General features: G+C 46.0%; 1 long non-coding RNA gene across 2 annotated transcripts in view; it reads left to right on the top strand.

Moving 5' to 3' along the window:
• LOC105729588 (uncharacterized) overlaps positions 1-12,670 on the top strand; it is a 119,782-nt gene that overhangs the window by 67,951 nt on the left and 39,161 nt on the right. The window lies entirely within an intron of this gene.

Genomic DNA, 12,670 nt, shown 5'->3' with positions numbered 1-12,670 from the left:
TCCTGTGCTCTCATTACAGATTCAGTCATTCATCAAACACTAGCTGAAAGCCCAGGCGCAGACCCTGTGCTAGTGGGGCTCTTCTACATCCCCAGCCTCTTTCCCCCAAGTCTGATCTGCCTTCATGGGGGTGATCAAGTTTTTAGCCATAGGAAGAACATGATCTGACTTGAGTTGTAGGAAAATGTCTTTGGTCGAATTTGAAAGGCGGCTTGGAGAGGGTAGAGCCTGAAGGCAGAGAGACAAGCAGGCTAGGAGAGGAATGGGGAAGCCTGGAATGCAGAACTGGCAGTGGGAACCGAGAGATGGAAGGGTGGCTTCCAGAGACCTTTCAATGTAGAATGAGGCTGCTGGGGAAAACAGAGCAATTTAAAGAAGTCCGAGATTTTATAGTTTAGTTAGTAAGTTTTAACAGTGTTAACTACTAGGAGATTAAAGAAAGAGCTTCAGGTGCCTGTGAGTCATTCAGGTTGAAATGTTTTGCAGTTAATTAAATGCACCTGTGAGTCTAGAATTGCGAGGAGAAGGGAGACCTGGAGTTGTCAGAGTGTTGGTGACGGCAGTCCCCAGGGAACGTAGGAAATGTAAGAAGAGCGCTTGGGGTGGCTGTCGGGGTTCATCACTTCATGCCTCAAAGGAAACACTAAAATTTGTGTTGGAAAGCCCTGGACTTGGATTCTGATCTAAGTTCTGCTTCTAACAGACTCGTCTAGGTAAGTCATTAACCCCAGGGTCCTCATCTGTAAAAGCTGGAGGAAAGGATCTGCACATTGCCTTCTAGCACTGACATCCAGGAGCCTGTGATTCCATCTACATAAGCAGATGAGAGTGTTGCAAAAATGCAGAGTCTAGCCAGTCTCCCAGTGGGCAAGATCTCCCAGCTGGTATGAAGGAGGCCTTGGTGGCCCCGGGAAGCCACACTGCCTGGGGCTCTTCTCCTGTGGCTTCTCTTGCACCTGCATGTGGCGCGCTGCTCAGGAAAGGCTTTCCTGTGGCTCCCCAGCCTCCACTTCTCTGCTCCATTCTGTCCTCCACCCCAGGTTTTATTACTCAGTGAGTGATGTTTGCCTGGAAACACTTTCTTTATGATTTATTAATAAAAAGCGAAAAGGGAGAAATGGAAGAAACACAAGGTAAAAGACCAGGATTGTATCTAAGTAAAACACTTTTCAAAGTGTCAAAAGGTCTTCGGGGAAATAGGAAAAATAAATGAGTCAAAGTGTGAAGTGAGTGAGAGGCAGGAAATTTTGGCTTCAGGAAATAAGTCCCCAGCAACAGCAATTTGAACAAACAAAGCAAAATCTGACAAAATGAAAACTAACAATAATCATCGTCATATTCCTCATCGTTGTCACTCTTACCGTAACAGCCTGTGCTGACATATTATTCTGAGGCTAGATTGATCTGAAAATGACCAAGTCATAAGAATAATGGGACAAGGTCAATGAAGGGGGCAGGAGGGTCCAGGCAGAGTAGCGTGGTTAGGGCTGGCTCTGCTTGTCCCTGGGCCCCAGAAAATCGTGGCCCTGAGTCCCATGGGGCTGGGAGACATCTCCAGGGATGGAGGCAATATCCTAGATCAGGCTTTCTTACAGAATCCAGGGTCTTCACGGTCTCCAAACCTTTCCTAAAATTGTCTACTTTTTATTGAAAAGGAGGAGGTAGCCACCAAGATTGCAAATCCATATGCCCTGTGGGTGAGGTAGGAGACAGATGCGGCAGAGGATACTGCACACTTTGCACATCTTTGAGATTTTTTGTGAGGTATGAAAAGCAAGGGGTGTCCTCCTAGAGGCCTTCCAAAGAGCACTGCACATTACTGGTGACTCTTAGGGCTGAAACTTCGGAGAAGGTTTTAGTGAGAAGAAAACAATGCTGCTCTTTTATTCTCTACCCACCTCCCCCCACCCCAACTTTCTGAAGGTCTTCAATTTCAGGAGGTTTCCCATTTTGTCCCATTACCCGACTACCCTGGCATTCAGAACATTGGCCAGCCTGGAGGGTATTTCTTCCAGTTAGTTGGTTTTGCCAATGCCCACTCCAGTGGTTTTGTCCATGTTGATTCCTCTACCCGGAGCCCCTCTCCACTTTTGGCCCTAGCTCTGCCTTCTCAAAATGCTACCCTTCTCCAAGTAGTGGCATTCAATGTCTCCAAGTGGAATTTTTCCTGCTTTGCTCTACTTTCATTGTGCATATAACGTTCATGAATGTTTTATGAATATTTGTACACATGCAGAACTTATCCTCCCTATTAGACCACAAATTCCTTGAGAGATGGAACTTTGTCTTATTTATTTGAATTCTTGGAACAGGGAGCCTAGGAAATTTTCCAGCTATAGGGGTAGCAAGTGAAAATGCAGAAAGCTATACGCATTTCTAGCATGAAGAAGCAAAACAGCAAACTGAACTAGGTGGCCTAAAAAGCTCGCTCATCCTTCAAGGCTCGAGTCAAATGCTACCGTGTTCTTAAATTCTTACCAGACATCTTCATTTGGAAATGGACTTTTCTTCGCAGATTTTCTGTGAAGAGCATGAATGCTGATAAGCAAATATTTCCAGTGCTCCTTCTGGACACGTGGTCAGATTGTACTTCCCTGGCCCCTTTGAAGTGCTGTGTGGTCATGGGACTTGCTTTGGACAATAAAATAAGGGCAGAAATTGTTTGTGTCACTTCAGAGTAGAAGCTTGAAGAGCCAGTACAAGATTTATTGTGTCCTCTTTCTCCTACATCGGCAATCATGGAAACACAGAGATGGGGCCTTCCTGGGGCTGGAGTTCTTAAATGAGAACGCCATAGAGCAGAATATTTCTGCTGGCCCATATAATGGGAACAAGAAATAAACCTTTGGTGTTTATATGCCACTGAGATTTGGGAGCTGCTTATTACTGCAGCATAATATAACCTATCCTGTCTGATACATCATAATACTTCCTGATATTATATTATTTGTGGAAACGTCATTGCCTTAGTTGAACATTTCTTCCTCTGTTCATTCATTCAGTCTTTTACTTATCCCCAACTATTACAGTTATCCCTTGGTACCCACTGGGGATTGGTCCCAAGACCACTCCTCATATCCCACAAATACTAAAATCTGCAGATGCTCAAATTCCTGATTTAAAATCACAAATTATTTGCATGTAACCTATACACATCCTCCCATATACTTTAAATAATTTTAGATTAATGTAAATGATATATAAATAGTTGTTAAACTGTATTTTTATTGCTTTACCATTATTGTTTTCTTTTGAATATTTTTGATTCAGCTGGTTGAATCTATGGCTGTGAGAGCTGCAGATACGGGGGCCGACTGTATTTATAGAGCCCCATCATATGTCAGGCATTGTGCTAGTTGCCTGAGATTGTACAATAAGGAAAGTGTGGTATCTGTCCTCTACTGGCTTTTGATCTGGACAGGAGGATGGATAGGTTATCAGGCCGTGTCCGTGAGGTACTACGCATGTCATTGGGGAAATTCAGAATGTTACAAGAGCACATGGGTAGGGCCCCTGCCCTTAGAAGTTTGGAAACATTGGGAAGATGCTGGAGAAATTTCCATCTAGGTGAAGACTTGAGATGAGTAGGAGTGATCTAGGTGAAAGAACAAAGAGAAGAGGAAAGAGGAGTCATCCAGGCAATAGGAACAGCATGTGTGAAGGCAACATGAGCAAGAAAGGACAGGGAAGATCCAGAGCACTGCAAATGAGGCAGTGTAGCTGGAGCATGGGGTCTGAGATGGGATGAAGGCTGAGGAAGGCAAAGCTGGCTGGGGAATCTCGCTCAGACCTAAGAGAGGCCGTGCATGCTGAGTAAAAGACTTTGGACTTTATGATAAAGGCAACAGGGAGCCATTGATGGGTTTAAAAGTGAGTAACACAATCATATTTGTGTTTTAGATTTTAAAAGTCATTCTGGCTACAAGATGGGGAAGGGATTGGAGAGGTAGCAACGATCCCCTGAAGATACAGTCTGTTTTGTATTCACCTTTATGGCCCGTCCCCTTCCTCTCATGCCAAGCCCCTACTACTGCAGAAGCAGTCTAGAAATGCTAATTGATGAAGAGATGATGATAAAAGCATGCCAGTCCTCAACCCTGCTGAGTCTCTTCTCAGGCTCTTGAGCAGTCACTCACCTCCCAACGGCAGCCACTTGGAGTTTGGAGATGCAAAGGTTTTTAATGCCAGGATTCTGCCATGAGCAAACCTGAGCAAACCCCAGCCTCCCAATAATAGCAAGCATGTGTTGGGAAGCGTGGGCCTGCCCTCTTCCGAAGAAGGCAGGGAGCGTCTAGGTACTTCCAGAAAGAAGCCAGCAAAGTAACCGACCGCTCCCTGGGGTGTTGCAGGTGCACCTTACTGGGCTTTGCCACGCCCCACCTCAGTCCAGCTGCAGGCTCTGCTGAGTCTGTGCTCCTCTCGGACCCCCAAACTTTGAAGGCAGGTGGGGCAAATGGAGGCTTCTAGGGTCACAACAGAGAGTAAGGTTTTGTAATCCTTGCCAGGCCAGGGTTGGGGCGGGAAGGGACAACGCGCTGCCACAGCAGGCAGAAGAGTTGTGCTTTTCCCTGGGAGCTGGGCTGTGAGCCCAGCCAGGTGCTGCCGAGCAGGAGGGCTGCTCATACTCCAAGAGCCAGGCCGGCAATTCCAGAAGGCAAAACTTCAGTGTATTCCAATTTTCCAAAATAGAAAGAATAAAACAAATCAGAGCAGATGTTCCAACATGTAATTATCAACTAATCAGTTTGGACTTTTTTTAAAAAAGGGAAATTTCAAAATAGCTCCCAGATTTCATCAACTGGAGCCCTGGTGGAGGCTGGTCAGGTTGGAAAGGGGTTACTGAAGAGGCCTGCAGGTGCCCAGGTGGTGGAGGAGGGGTGGGGTTTGGGGTGGGGAGGCACAGGTGCTTCTAATGTTGGGACTGCTGCTGCTGCTGCTGGGTTCAGCAAGGCAGGAGCAGCTCCAGGCTGCAGGTGCCAGGTTGAGGCATCTGGGCCTCAAGACAAGCAGCCTCCCTCCTAGAAACACCGTGAGCTGGGATGAGTCAGCTCCCAGCCTCATTCTGCCCCAGAGCTTGTCTCTGGCAGATACGCGAAATGGCTCACATGAAAGAACATACTTTGACCACTTCAAACTCAAGTCTGAGGCCTTGGCCACTCCTCAACACCTTCTCTTTCCTTTTAAGCCAATAAGATGCAGAAAAGAAACAGGACATGGTCTTGGATGGTCAGCAGGTCCTTGAGCTGTGGGAATCCTGGGCCCCTGAGTTTAGTTCTGGAGAGAGTTCTGAAATCTAGAGATGCGAATTTTCTGTGTAAATGCTGTTGGGACTTTGGAGTGATTCTCTAACAGCTCATAGGCAGCAGAAGAAAGAAGAGAAAAGAGAGGAGAGAGAGAGAGTGGAGAGGGGGAAAGGAGAAAGACCGAGAGGCTCTGTAGGATTGAGACCCCATGGTGAAATTTGTATATTAGGTATTCACAATAGAGTGCGAAGATACTAGACATTGTTTAGAAATGAACATAGCCTTTCTGCTGATCAACACTTATGTATGTGTAACTAGAGCTCTACAGATTATCTGCACCTTAAGCATGTTTGGTTTGCTGGAATGAGCAGTCTATAGTCCCTAGAAACCTTTAGGAACAAAGTGTTATTAACACACATACAGACTTTACAGCTTCCTGCAGAAGGTGCAGAATCCCAGGTTTCCCAACCCAGTGGGGAGCCCATGGCCCCTTCGTCATTGCTGTAATTTAGTTTCAATCGCATTCCCAGGTGAGGACTGAACAGAACAGCTCTCCTAAGTGCGTGCCCTCCAAGAGCCAGTTTCCAAAGACCACACAGGTGGCAAAATGACACAGTGGTCTCAAGTGTGGGCTCTGTTGTCAGGTTGCCTGGGGTTGAGCCCCAGCCTCATCCCTTACTGGCAATATGTCTGCCATAAGCTGTTTAACCTTTCTGGCTTCCATCTTCTTGTATGTAAAATGAAGATAATGACTGTACTTATTGCATAGGGTGGCTGTGAGGTTTGCAGGAGGTAATGCACATGCAGGGTTTGACATACACTTGATAAAATACTGGCCTTCCTGAGCACAGCATGCCTCCCAATGGCCTGTTTGTGCAGGGCTGGAACCGAAAGGTCATCTTCCTGGGAGGAAGTGGAAAATGCACTGTGGTTCTGGGTGTCCCCTTCCAGGGAAGTTCCACCCATCCTTGGAAGCCCTTTGAGATCCTCCTACAGATGCTCCTACACTTAGAATGGAGTTACATCCCAATAAGCCCATTGTAAAGTGAAACTATTCTTAAGTCAAAAATGCATTTAGTGCACCTAACCTATTGAAAATCATAGTTTAGCCTAGCCTACCTTAAACATGACACTTACACGTTCGGCAGCCTACAGTTTGGCAGAATCTTCTAACACAAAGCTTATTTTATAAAAATAAAATTTTGTAATAAATATAAAAGATAAATATTCCAAACTTAAAATATGATTTCTACTGAATGCATCGCACTTTCACACCATCTAAGGATGAAAAGTTATTAAGTCAGATCATTGTAAGTTGGGGACTGTCCACTCAGTTTTTTTAAATGTTGAGCCTTTGTATAAGCATTCCTCCTACTGAGAATGCCATTTTATCTCCTTCCCACCTTTGCACAGCCAAATTCTGTTGACTCCTTGAGAACCAAGTTGATGCTCAGCTCCTGTATGAAGTCCTCCCAGTTGCCCCATCCCAGAGCCTCCTAGCACTCGGTCAGGATATTTCTTGGTGTTACTTATGACTCTCTAGTTTGTGGGACAGTTATTTGTGCAAATGTATTAGCTCCCCTAAGAGACTAAGAGGTTGTTAAGGAAAGGCTCTTTGCTAGGTCAACTTGATGAGGACCCCGTCCCTTGTGCCTGCCACAAATAGGGCCTGCCCCAGCGTAGATGCTCAGTCCATGCTCTTCAGTGAGTTCATGAAGGCAGCTCATACTCCGGATGAAGGCTGGCTCAACAGTGCTATTGAGAGGCAAGCACATGGACCAGCCTCACGACTGAACATTAGTGAGGACCTATCATCTCAGGGGAGGCACATGAACACGGAGACATCAGGGGAGCCATGAGAAATTCTCTTTGTCTTCATAGTTAAGAGGTTTTGGCATTCTGGAAAGAGAATGGTCTATCCTCTGCCTTCTGATGAGAATAATTACACGGGCTTTGTTTACCAACGTTACCTTATTATTGAGAGTTGGTTTAGCAAAGTGGGTAAAAATAAACACTTGAATCAGATTGCTTTGGTTTTGATCCCAGTTCCTTTTTACCTACTTTGCCGCCTTATGCAATCTACTAGACTTCTCTGTGCCTTTTCCTCAACTCTGAAATGTGGAAAATAGTACCACATATCTCTTAAGTTGTTGTGAAGATTAAATGAGGTAATGTGAAGTTTTAGGCAGTACTTGGCACATGGTAAGCACTCGGTGGTAGTTATGATGACACATCCACCAGACCAAACCACAGAAATTACTGTGCTAGGCTCCCGGGGCTGAGAAATCCAGGTTCAAATCCTAACCTTTGCCTCCAAGTTCTGTGACTGCAAGACAGGTTCTTAGCTTCCCTGAGCATCAGTGCCTCAGGGTTTGCATCTGTAAAATGAAGGTTGAATTTGTGATTCCTAAAGGCTTTTTTCAAACTCTATTTTAATAAGTCTGTGGATATTTAGGAGACCAGGTACAAGAAGCAAATGTTATCTCTGCTCAAATGCTGCCTTTGTGTGCCGCTTTCCCACTGTCTATATCTTAGTCCTTATCTCTATTTCCCCTTCTCTCCACTCTTCCTTATATAATCTCTCATCTGCGATCTCTGTCACACACATGCACATACCGAGGCACTCACATGCACACACACACACTGCTTCTTTTCTTCTTATCACCTCATTTGATTTCTCTCCTTTCAGGCTGTGCCTCTGATGCATCTCTCAGTTTCTTAGGAAAGCTCAGGGTTAAGGGGCCTGGGCAGGGTGGAGGCAGGAAGGACCGCACCCCTGCTCCATTGGTTACCTGCAAAGCTGAGGAAGCTGCGGAGGCTTAGGTTTTATTAGATCTATATATGCCCTGGCTTTCCATGGGCAGAGCTTCCCTGATGCAGCAAGAGCCATGTGGGCTTCACAAGTAGTCAGGGCACTGGAGAAAAAATGAAAAAGGATTTTTTTTTTACCTTTTTAATAAATGATAAAGAAGGAAGAGAATATTAATAAACTCCAGACCCCTCCTCTTCTCATTTCTCGCCTGGTACAGAGCCTGTGCCCCACGTGAAGGGGCCGCCCCACACATGTGGCCTCCCTGCGTGGTCTAGCCAGCAACCTGACCCATAGCAGAAGCTTCGAGAAGCTGCCTGGGAACGGTGTGAGGCTTGTTCCTTCTGCAGAAGATCTCTTGCTGTCTTTCTTGTGCTGCTGTGTCTCTCTCTAGCTCTTTCTCTGTTTCTGACTCTCTCCGTCTCCCTCTCCCTCTCTCCACCGCCCTTCTCTCTCATCGCTTTCCCAACCTTCACGGAGAGGCTCCAATTAAAGCAGAAATGGCAGTTTGGCTCCTGAGCTGACATCTCCGTTGCTGCAGCAGCTTTCTCAATTGACAGAAATCTTTGGCTTTCTTACCTCTTTATGTGCTGTGTGTGTGTGTTGAGGCGGGAGGATATCCCACAGCCCCACTAAACCCTTCCTGCTCTCCTCCCTCTCCCTCTCCTTCCCCAGCCCCTGTTCACCCAGGGCAGCGGGGTGCCTGGATGGGAGGGTGTTTGCACTCCCCCTCGGCTCCTCCACAGCATCCTGCTCCTGCCTGGGTGGGAGCGCCTTCCGCATCTCATTTCAATTAGGTTCTGAAGGAAGCGGCAGAGGTGCCCAGTCTGATCCTGGAAGCCCCATTCGCCTGCCTGCCTACTATTCAGAAATGTCAGGTTTTGTAGTTTGGTGTTTTCCAACACTGTTCACTAACGATTACATTTTGTGAACATTAGCCTGAAAGACTGCAGCCGAACAGCCCTCAGTTTGCCGGCTTCCCCTTCGAGCCCCGACACCCTTCACTGCACCCCTTCCTGGAGATGTAGTACTAGACAAGGGGCCACATTTCACTGCTCTCTGCAGCTCTTCTGACCCCGTTTCTCCCCCGGAGCCTTGGTTTCCAGCTGCCTGCCATGCAATACTCCAAGGACTGCTCATCCCTCACCCCAAAGCGTCCAAGAGCGAGCTCATTACCAGTTCCCCAGCAGCACATTCAAACTTTCCCCCATCAACCTGCTGTTCCTCCGATGTGACAATATTGCTATCCTCTTGGTCTCCAAGGTTAGATCCCAGTCATTTTCAGACTCGCCATCCCCACTTGCCTCCTGGAGTCAGCAGTCACCTTCAAGTCCACCTCCCTCCTTTCCACTTTCACACTGTCTGTCCTGTCACTGCTGCTGTGGCCTCTGCCTGGTCTCCTTGCCTCAGATCCCATGCCACCTTAATCCATGAATCCCTCTACTCCTGGGGTTGTTATTCTGAAACCTAGGCTGTTTTTTGTCTATCCCATCCTCAAGAACCTGCAATGGCTCCCTATTGCTTATGGATTACAGTCCAAATCCCTTTCAGTCTTATGTGTCACTATGACACGCCCCCACCCTAACTGCCTTCCACCATCCCCCAAAGTGTCCATGTTCTTTAATAGCTTGCCATCTGTCTCCCTGCTGTCTTCTCAGCCTGGAATTTCCTCTCTCTCAGCCTGTCATTGTGTCTTGTCTGGCAATTTATGCTAATAGGATATCTTGCCTGTGAAAGAAACATGATAAATATGTATAGATTGATAGACTCAAATTTAAACATCTAAAAGTTATTAATGTATTTAATAAATATGCATTGCATGCCTATGGTGGGTCTGGCACTGTGCTAGATGCTGAGGATACACAAGCCAATAAGAATAAACCAAGGTTCCCACTCTTGGTATCCATACAATCCAGAGGAATGGCAGAAATGGAAAGAAAGGAATTACAGGGCAACATTCATTTGATAAATCATCTTTTAGTAAATGTCTAGTCTATGTCAGGAACTGTGAGAGATACTGAAAATAGGGAAATGAGTAAGGCATAGTCTTGACCATTGAGGAGTTTCAATTCTAGTAGAAGAGACTGACAAGGAAAAGGGAAATGCAGCCGGGCACGGTGGTTCATGTCTGTCATCCCAGCACTTTGGGAGGCTGAAGCAGTTGGATGGCTTGAGCCCAGGAATTCAAGACCAGCCTAGGAAACATAGTAAGACCTTGTTTCTATTGTTTTTTAATTAAAATTAGCTGGGTGTGGTGGCGCACACCTGTAGGTCCAGCTGCTAGGAAAGCTGAAGCAGGAGGATGGTTGGAGTCCTGGAGGTCGAGGCCGCAGTGAACTACGATCATACTGCTGCACTCCAGCCTGGGCAACAGAGCAAGACCCCGTCTCAAAAAAAGGAAAGAAAAAGAACAAGGGAAATAGAAGTCCATATGTGCTCTGGGATGTGTAGCAGGGAGACTTGATACAGCCTTGGGGATTGAGGAAGGAACATCTAAGCTCAGTTATGGGAGGTGAGCAGGACATGGCCAGACATGGGAGTAGGATGGGAATAGGATAGGAAGAGGGAAGCAGTAGAGAGCATAGCAGATGAGCAAAGCCCAAGGAGAGAGAGCAGCTCTGAGAAAGGTAATTAACAGGCACAGTTCTGGAGCTGGGGAGCTGGGGAGCCGGGGTGTGAGCACAGAGAGGTTACTAGTGAGAGGGGAAGCTTAAGAACTGAGAAAAGCCCAGAGCAAGAAGGCCTCAGTTACAGAGTTTGGGTTTTATCCTGAGCATTGAGGAGTTTCAGCAGAACAGACGTGCTCAGGTTTGCCCTTTAGAACTTCCACTTTACTGCTGCCCTTCGTTCCTCATTCATTCACTCATTCAACATATGTTGAACACCTACTGCATGCCAAGCATGTGCTAGGCATTGTGGGGATGGTGAGATTGGAACTTGGGATTCAGTTTGGAAGCTGCAGCAGAATTCAAGAGAGAGAAGACAGAGGCCTGCAGTAAAGTGATGGAAGTGAGGATGGAGCATTTGGGGCCACGTGAGAGTGTTTCCAACAGAAGAAACTATAGGGCTTGATGATAGGTTAGAGGGGGCTGTGTAGGGATAAAAGCTGATAATAATAATTACATTTATTGGGACTTTCCTATGTGCCAGGCATGATTCCAACATCTTGATATGCATTAACGTTTTAAATTCTCACAACAACCTTATGAGTTCAGTTCTATTATTATCCTCATTTTTTACATAAGGAAACAGAGGCACAGAGAGGTTGAGTGACTTGCCCAAAGTCACACAGCTAGTAAGAAGCAAAGCCAGGACTTAAACATGAACAGGAGGAAAAGAGACACATTCCTAATGTGGAAACAGCCTGGGTAGAAGGGGTGGGTAGGGGTGGACATGTCAGGTGGAAAGGAGCAGAAAGCATATATTTAATCCATTTTGACAATTTTAGATAAATCAAAAGTCAAATGAGGTATTGCAGAGCCTTCAGGGCTTGGAATGAAGCCATGGAGGCCACTTCCTCAAATCAACATTTTCAACAATTTCAGGACAGCCGACTTAACCTGTGAAAATAGGGGCAGATTTTGGAAGCAGCTTGCTTAGAGGTCCCAATAGTTCTCTGGATCCAGGAAAACCTGGAGTAGAAGGACGCCTATTCTTTGTTGAGTTGGAACATGCTGAGAAATGTTGTTTGGAATTCTCTTTGAGTTCTGTCATTCATTGCCTTCCTCTTCTGATCAATTCCAGGAAAACTCTCCTTACCGTTGTATTCCATCAACATTCTGGCGTGTCCGTGGGCCATGCTGACAAGTCAGTTGCATGTATGTTCTTAGAAGGTTTTGTGCATATATATATATATATCTCCAGGATATAGATATATCCAGGACTGGCTACATAATTTGCAGGTCCCAGTGCAAAATTAAAGTGAGGGGTCCTTTTCTCAAAAGTTTCAAGAAAAAATTCAAGTCAGTAACAGCAGAGCCTTAAACTGAGGACTGAGCTCTTGTGAGTGCAGGACACTGAGTGGTGACACACCCATGAAGCTGGCCCTGCACATATCACTCACCCATTTGCATCATAGCTGTCTTTAGGGTAAGGTCCATGTCTGCTGTCCCAAAATTAGTTAGGAGTACAAAAGGACCCATCAAATTTTGGGCAAACAATACGGGAGAAGGGAAGTGAGCTTACATTAGTAAGTGCTTACATTAATAAGTACATACATGTCTAGTCTGCAGTAGGTGTGATCTGTAGACAAGTAAATGAAGGCTAAGTGATTTGCCTAAGGTTAATTGCTGCTAATAATGGATGGAGCCTGGATGGGCATGCATATTTTTCTGCTCCAAAGTCCATACACTTTGCAATATACCCTTCAGTAGAGGGATGACTCGTATGGAGGGGACCTAAGCTAGACCCACCCCACAACATTTTTACCCCCTTAATCAAACCATTAAGACCACTGAAATGCTCAGAAGGTCAAGGAGCTTGGGGCATAATTTTGTTCTTGCTGAACCCCACTTGATCTTACCTGGGTGGCTTCCAGTGTTTACAAGAATCAGAAAAACTAAAGTTAGACATGACCTAGGGATCTAAGAAGGGCAGAGGCTCAGGGAGGGAACATGTC

This window comes from Aotus nancymaae, unplaced genomic scaffold (genome assembly GCF_030222135.1).
Source record: "Aotus nancymaae isolate 86718 unplaced genomic scaffold, 86718_ANA_hifiasm-v0.15.2.pri h1tg000012l, whole genome shotgun sequence".
Lineage (NCBI taxonomy): Eukaryota > Metazoa > Chordata > Mammalia > Primates > Aotidae > Aotus > Aotus nancymaae.
This window is presented reverse-complemented; position numbering and strand designations above follow the sequence as displayed.